Raw genomic sequence first — 6,446 nt, 5'->3', positions numbered from 1 at the left:
CCTCCACCGGCCACCGCCACGCTCGGCCAAAGCGCCACTTCTCTGCCGGGTGCTGCCCTGTGGGGTCCTGGGGGCTGCGGGGCACCCCTGGCCTGGGCAGCCACAGGGACCCCCCAGGGCCAACCACGATACCTCGCACCCTACAAAAATCAGAGGAGTGGGGTGGCCCCAGACCCTCCATTGCTGCTGACAGCCATCCCCAGCTACCAGCACATCGAGGGGCAGCTGGCGAAGATCAACATCTCCGGCGCGGCCACCCCTGCGGGGGCACCCCCAGGCAGCGATGTCCCCCCCAGCCAAGCCCTTGGAGATGCCCTTGCCGTGGCTGAGAAAGTGGCTCTCCAAGAGGCCCTAATGCTCTTTGATTGCTCCCTGGGCGGGCTGGCAATCAGCCAGCATGCTCCCAGCAGCAGCCCCAAGCCTGGGGACGCTGGTGGCACCAGCGCAGACACCCCCGACTGCGACTTCAGCTCGCTCTCGCTGCCTGAGGAGATGCTCACCCCCGACTACTGCATCCCTGAGCTCAGCGACGCCATGCTGAGCCTCAAAATAGTCAACGGCGGCGGGATGGAGCCCCAGGAGCCGTGGCAGGATGCGGGGATGGACCTGCCACCGTCCCCACCTGCCACGGCAGGCAAGCTGAGGAAGAGGCAGGCGCAGAGCTCCTTGCCAATGCCACCCAGCAAGCGCAGGGCTCTGGCAGCCAATGTGAGGGTGTGAGGGGGGGATGGGGATTAGACAGGGGTGAGAGGGATGGAGATGGGGGGAGTGGGGGGTGGGAGTGGAGGGGGGGGTATTTGTCGAAGGGGGGGCCAGGGAGGGGGGTAGGGAGGGGTTAGACCATCTTGGATGGGACCTTTTCTCTTGTCTTTTCAATTAAAAGCTCCTTCTCCAGAACCGCTCCGTGCCTGTGTGGGACGGGGAGGGAGAGCAGGGGGCACCAAGAAACAGCACCCAAGAGGTGCAAAAGCCCCACTGAGCCCCCAATCCGAGCCAGCAAGCCACGAGGGGAACCCAGCCACCCCCAGGGCCCAGTCACCACCAGCGGGGCAGGCAATGGTGGGGCGGGACACGGACGACTCCCCTCTCCCCTTCCCCAGGGGTGGGGAAGCCAGGACAGACAGGTCCCTGCAGGACTCACGGACACGGCCCCACGCAGAAAGCAGCACAGAGCCCCTGCGACAACAACAGACCTTGGGGGCCGGGGGGGACACGGACACGCATGACAGCAAGGCCTGCAAGGCCTTCGTCTTGAACACCACCAGCGTCCCCTCCAGCGGGGACAGGGCTCGGTGCACAGCCCTTCAAAGCCTCAAGACCATCACGGCCTTCCTCGGGTCCCAGCGCACTCAGACCCGGAGAGCCCAGCTTTGCCTCACTGACACAGCAAAATAACCCCCAATCACCCTAAGAATGGCGAGGGAGGGAGCTGCAGGCCAGGCAGGGACCCTCCTCCACTTCTCTGGCTGCACCTTGGGCAGCTGTAAGACCAGCAAGGAGGGAGAAAAAATCAGAAAGAAAAAAAAAAAAACAAATCACTGCACCAGCCAGAAAGTGCCTGGAAACTTTATCAAATGGTACATTTCAGCTTGGGGGCTTGAAGATTTACACCCATGTACCAGTAAAGCTCTCCATGCATGCTACAATTTGGTGGGAGCAAGATTTGTGGATATGTCTGCACCCAAAACGCAGCAGTAAGTGGCATCCTTTAACTGCTGTTCTTTCCAAGCCCATTTACCTTTGCAGAAAAAGGGATTGTCATCCTGCACATGGCACAAAGCAAGACACATGCAGCCTATGGTGGCTGAGAGGGTTATTAGGGAATAAATGCATTGAGCTGGTAAATTCAGCCACCAGCACTTGAAATCAGACACTGAGTCCCAACTCAAGAAGCGCTCGCTCTCCTCCCTGCCATCACGCCTCACCATCGAGCTATTAAAGCCGTCCCATTGTACCAGCTGTCCCAAGGCTGGCCCACAGCATCTGCCCAGCTTCAGCAGGCACCAAGGCCAACCCTTACGCTTCCCCTGCCTGACCCTCCGACTCAGCTCCAGCCCTTCTGGGGTAGCCCGTGCAATTTGCCATGAGCTGCTGTTAACACTCACGGGCCCAGTGACAGTACTGGATTTACTCCAGTTTATGTCAGGAACAGTGAGCTCAGCCAGGACATTCGGATTCTTCCCATCCTCCCACCAACCTTATTCATAAACAGGGGCTTGTTTGGGGTTTTTTTAAACGCCAGATTTTAGGTAGATGTAATTACTGTGAAATGCAGCAAGAGGTCAGCAGACTACATCATCACACAGACGGTCCAGGAGATGAGACGCCGTGAGCCCGGATGACAATCAGCCCCTTCCACTGTTCAGCCCCTGGAAACATTTTGAGAAAACCAGAGGGTCGGGCTGCTCCAATACAGCTCTCACACTCCTGGCTCTGGAGCCTTCAGCTCACATTCCCCACATCCCTTCGGCCTTTCTAATCACAGGCTTTAAGGTCACTACATACATCGGTGAGCAAATATTGATTTGCCGGCACTGCCTACAGATCATAATCTAACTCCACGCACCTTAAAGAAGCTCAGCACACACTCCACGTTCTTACAGCTGCTTTGACTGCAATTCAGTCTCTAGTGCATTACCCTTATTTATAATGCCAGGGCTTCAGCGTGGTGCCTCAGGCACTCTAAAATTATTACAGGGCCCTTTTGACTTTCAATTCCCTTCTATTCAATTCCATTTTTATTTGTCAGCAGAGACTCCCATTGACCAGCGGTGGAAGCCAACCGTGCGCAGGCAGACGGCACTACTGCATGTTAAGCCAATCCTATAGAAATTACTTGCACGTGGCTCAACACGATGCGTCATCTCAGTTTGAATGAGAAACGCCGGGTCTGGAAGAGCAGGTGGCAGAGCGCTCCTGGGTGCAGCTGCCTTGGAGAGATGAGTCATCCAGGCTTGGAGCAGCACCGGGGGTGCTCAGCTGCAGCCCCTCGACAGTGCCATCTGTCCGGCTGATGCAGCCATCATTTTAAAAAACGGCAAAGGAAAGCGACTTTAAGAATCAGAGCTCCAGTGAAATCAAACTTCAATTATTTACCAAATCTCACTTTTACAGTCACCTAGCAGCAAACCAGTTTCCACAGCTGGTACAAAATATTAAAACCATCAAAATATTTAGACATACCATACAGAATGTATGGAAATATGCTATCAATTCCCCCCTTCCTGTTTGAGGCTACTAATTCTTTTAGTAGTCTCACCTGAACGTAGCTTGCGTCACAGTTGCGCACAGCATTCTTTATCTCCTTCCGTTCATTTATGCTAACATTAACAGGCTGTATTTAAGAGAAATGCTACTAACTTAGACAAATCTTTTAAGTTGACAGCTTACTTAGCTGTATTTAGGAATACATGAACTAATCTACAACCATGCTGTTTTAGAAGAAGGTACCTTTCATATTCCTGGGTAAAAAAAACCATTACATATGAAGACATTCTATGTACATTTTATTTGATGGATATATCCTTTCAGCAGTTTTTTTTTTTAATATAATTACACCATTTCTTCAGCTAGAGAAAACAGTGAATTGCAGAACTACAAGAAATGGATTCCTGAGGATGACAGGGAGGTAAGTATTTTGTTAGCGAGTTATTGATGGTTTTATTTGCTTCTTTCTTATTTAATCTAGTGATGACTTTCCCCTTTGCCTGTTCTCCGCCAGGATTCACTCTAACAGCTGGTGACCAGGCAATCACACTCACTAGGTAAGTTATCAAATACCAGAGGCCTTCGTTTGCATAGCCATGTTAATCTGGTGTTCACAGCACATCCTTCGGTTCACTTTTAATAAATAAATCCCACTTATTTAATAAAGAAAGAAAGAAAGAAAATAACAGAGGGGAAGGAAGGTTGCTGTGCTGCTTTACAAAGCAAGCAGTAGCTCAAGCAGCCTCAGAAGGGACGGTTCTGCCCCCTCTACTGAACAGAACAGCATCCTCCTCCGTGAGCACTACTGCTGCTTTCACGAATAGGCCCTCTGAAATAAGGTGCTCAGTGTAAGGGTGAAGAAATCGAGCCCCAAATCAGTTTACTGCTGGGCCAGTTCCTGGCTTTGCATTTCCCACGACAGTCAAAAGGAAAATGCATTCCAGCACTCCAGAGACAACATTTTTGATTTTCAGGCAAACTTTTTTCTCCTGTACCGCCAGACCCTGGAGCCTGATGCATGGTTAGACTTTTTCTAACCTTGACACATCACTGCTATTGCAAAAGTTCCAACAAATTCCTTTTGCTCTCTGTTCAAGGAAAGTTTCACCAATCTCCAGGAGAAAACAGCAGCCCCAGTTTAAATCCAGCCTGCGCTTTCTCTGCACGGACAGTATGAAAGAAAAAACAAGAGGTGAAATGTAAGCTAAAGCACCGCTGGCTTCCTAACCGACTAAAAGCATGAAGACCCCATCCTTGAAACAACACCGTAAATGACCCTGTGACAACAAGCACAATCCCACAGAGGTCACCAGATGCAGAAACACATCCTTCTTTCTCCAGCACCTTTTCCCTTGGCCCCCTCCAAATGCTGCCCGTGCGGGCTCCAGCTGCCTCCTACCTCTGAAGCACCTTCTGCCACAGCAGCAATGTTCTTCTGCAGAGTTCGACACCTCTGTCACCCCAACCTCAATCACAGGATAAATAAAGGGCCTGACAAAGTCTACAATGGGTCCATCTTTCTCAGCCTTGTCCTCTTTTTTAAGCTGCGGGGCTCTTTTCTAAACGACATTTTTCTAAGTACAGCTGGGCGATGAGTGTTGGAAATCGGTGTCAGGAGCTGGGGCTGGAAGAGAAGACAGGAGTTTTGAGCTGGAAGGCGCGGGAGCCTGGGAGGGGGCAGAAGAGGGGCTCTGCAGCAGGGCGAGGGGCTCTGCAGTGAGGGGCTGCCAAACAGGGCGAGGCGCAAAGACCCCTGCGATGACGACTCACTGGGCAAGTCTGTATTAGCGACTATAGTCTCCGTTATCACTCCCCTTCCACCTTCTGGAAGGAGCGGGGCGGCAAGATTCTCCCTGTGGGAAGCAGTCTGGGACAGGACGTGGGGGACACGTGGGGTTTGCAGAAGGGCTCTGAGCAACAGGGGCAAGGCCCTTCCCTCCGTGCTGTGCCCCCACACTTACATCTGGACACCTGTGGCCAGGGCTACACTTGGGGCTGGAGTACGCAGGCAGGAGCCCTGCTGCCAGCTCACCCCCTGCTTACACACCTACCCCACGCACAGCACTGCTGCCTCCTTCTCCTTACCAAGGAAGCAACAGCCATAAGCTACCTCTCCAGCACGTGCAAGCAGGGCAGTACACTTTGAAACGCGTTTCCTCTAAAAACATCCCAGACAAAACAGATGCCAAGAGCGACAGTGTCGTTCTCTGCCTCCAAAGAAGTGGGGTACTGCTGAGGCTATCCACTGCACACACAGAGAGCGCTTTCCACCAGCCGTACCAACACACCCTCACCAGGTATTGCCTGTTCATTAATTACTTGCACTAGCAGATCTTCCCCACCTTGACTTTCGGAATGTTGGGCCATTATGGGACTTGGATTCCTCCCAGTACGAGGCAACAGCATCTTTTTAAAGAAATAAAAATAGCACTGATACATGGGTACCCTACCTCTTATATTACTAGAGCTACCACAGAATGCATCATTGGTAGAATTCCACTCAGTCTGGTCGACTTACCCTCTCGATCATTTTTTGAGCCCTTACATCTTACCAGTTTACTGAAAAGGCACTTTTTTTTTTTGGACAAAAGCCCAAATAAAATACTTCGCAGTCCATGTAATTCTCGGCCTTCCTATGTTCCTGTATGTCTCCTTCTCTAAAGCGGATAAATAAATCATGCATTTGGTTTTCAAGTAATGCAATCAAATGCCAGACAGACATCATCTAACCCAAGAACCCATTAACTGACCCAAGCTTTGCTCCCCACGAGACCAAATGTTTTAACAGGCTCAAGATTTAAGTGCATTTTATCAAAACTCTAACATACATACCTATATATATATCTCATCCCTTCTGCTCTGAACAGGACCAGGGAAAAACTGAAAAAACTTAATTCCAATAATTTACTCCAGAGCTGTCTTGTAGCTCAACAGGCTGATTCACAGGTCAAAGAAACTTGCAACAAAATAGCACCAGAGCTATTTTCATTCTCCGTTTCCCAAGACAGCATATTGCAGTTATGTTTGCCAATATTCACCGTTTACACCAATTAACCAAACTTCCTTATTATTTATAACTTCTTGGGGTACAGTTTCATCGCTGTTACACATATGCCCCTCTGCCTCGCACTAGAACCATGGATCCTACTTGAGGTTGCTCACCGAGTACAGTACGATTTCGCCTTGGTACACTTAGAAATATCTTTGTGAATGGTATTTCACAGCATGCTCTTGCATGT

This window comes from Accipiter gentilis, unplaced genomic scaffold (genome assembly GCF_929443795.1).
Source record: "Accipiter gentilis unplaced genomic scaffold, bAccGen1.1, whole genome shotgun sequence".
In the NCBI taxonomy this organism is placed as follows: domain Eukaryota; kingdom Metazoa; phylum Chordata; class Aves; order Accipitriformes; family Accipitridae; genus Astur; species Astur gentilis.
This window is presented reverse-complemented; position numbering follows the sequence as displayed.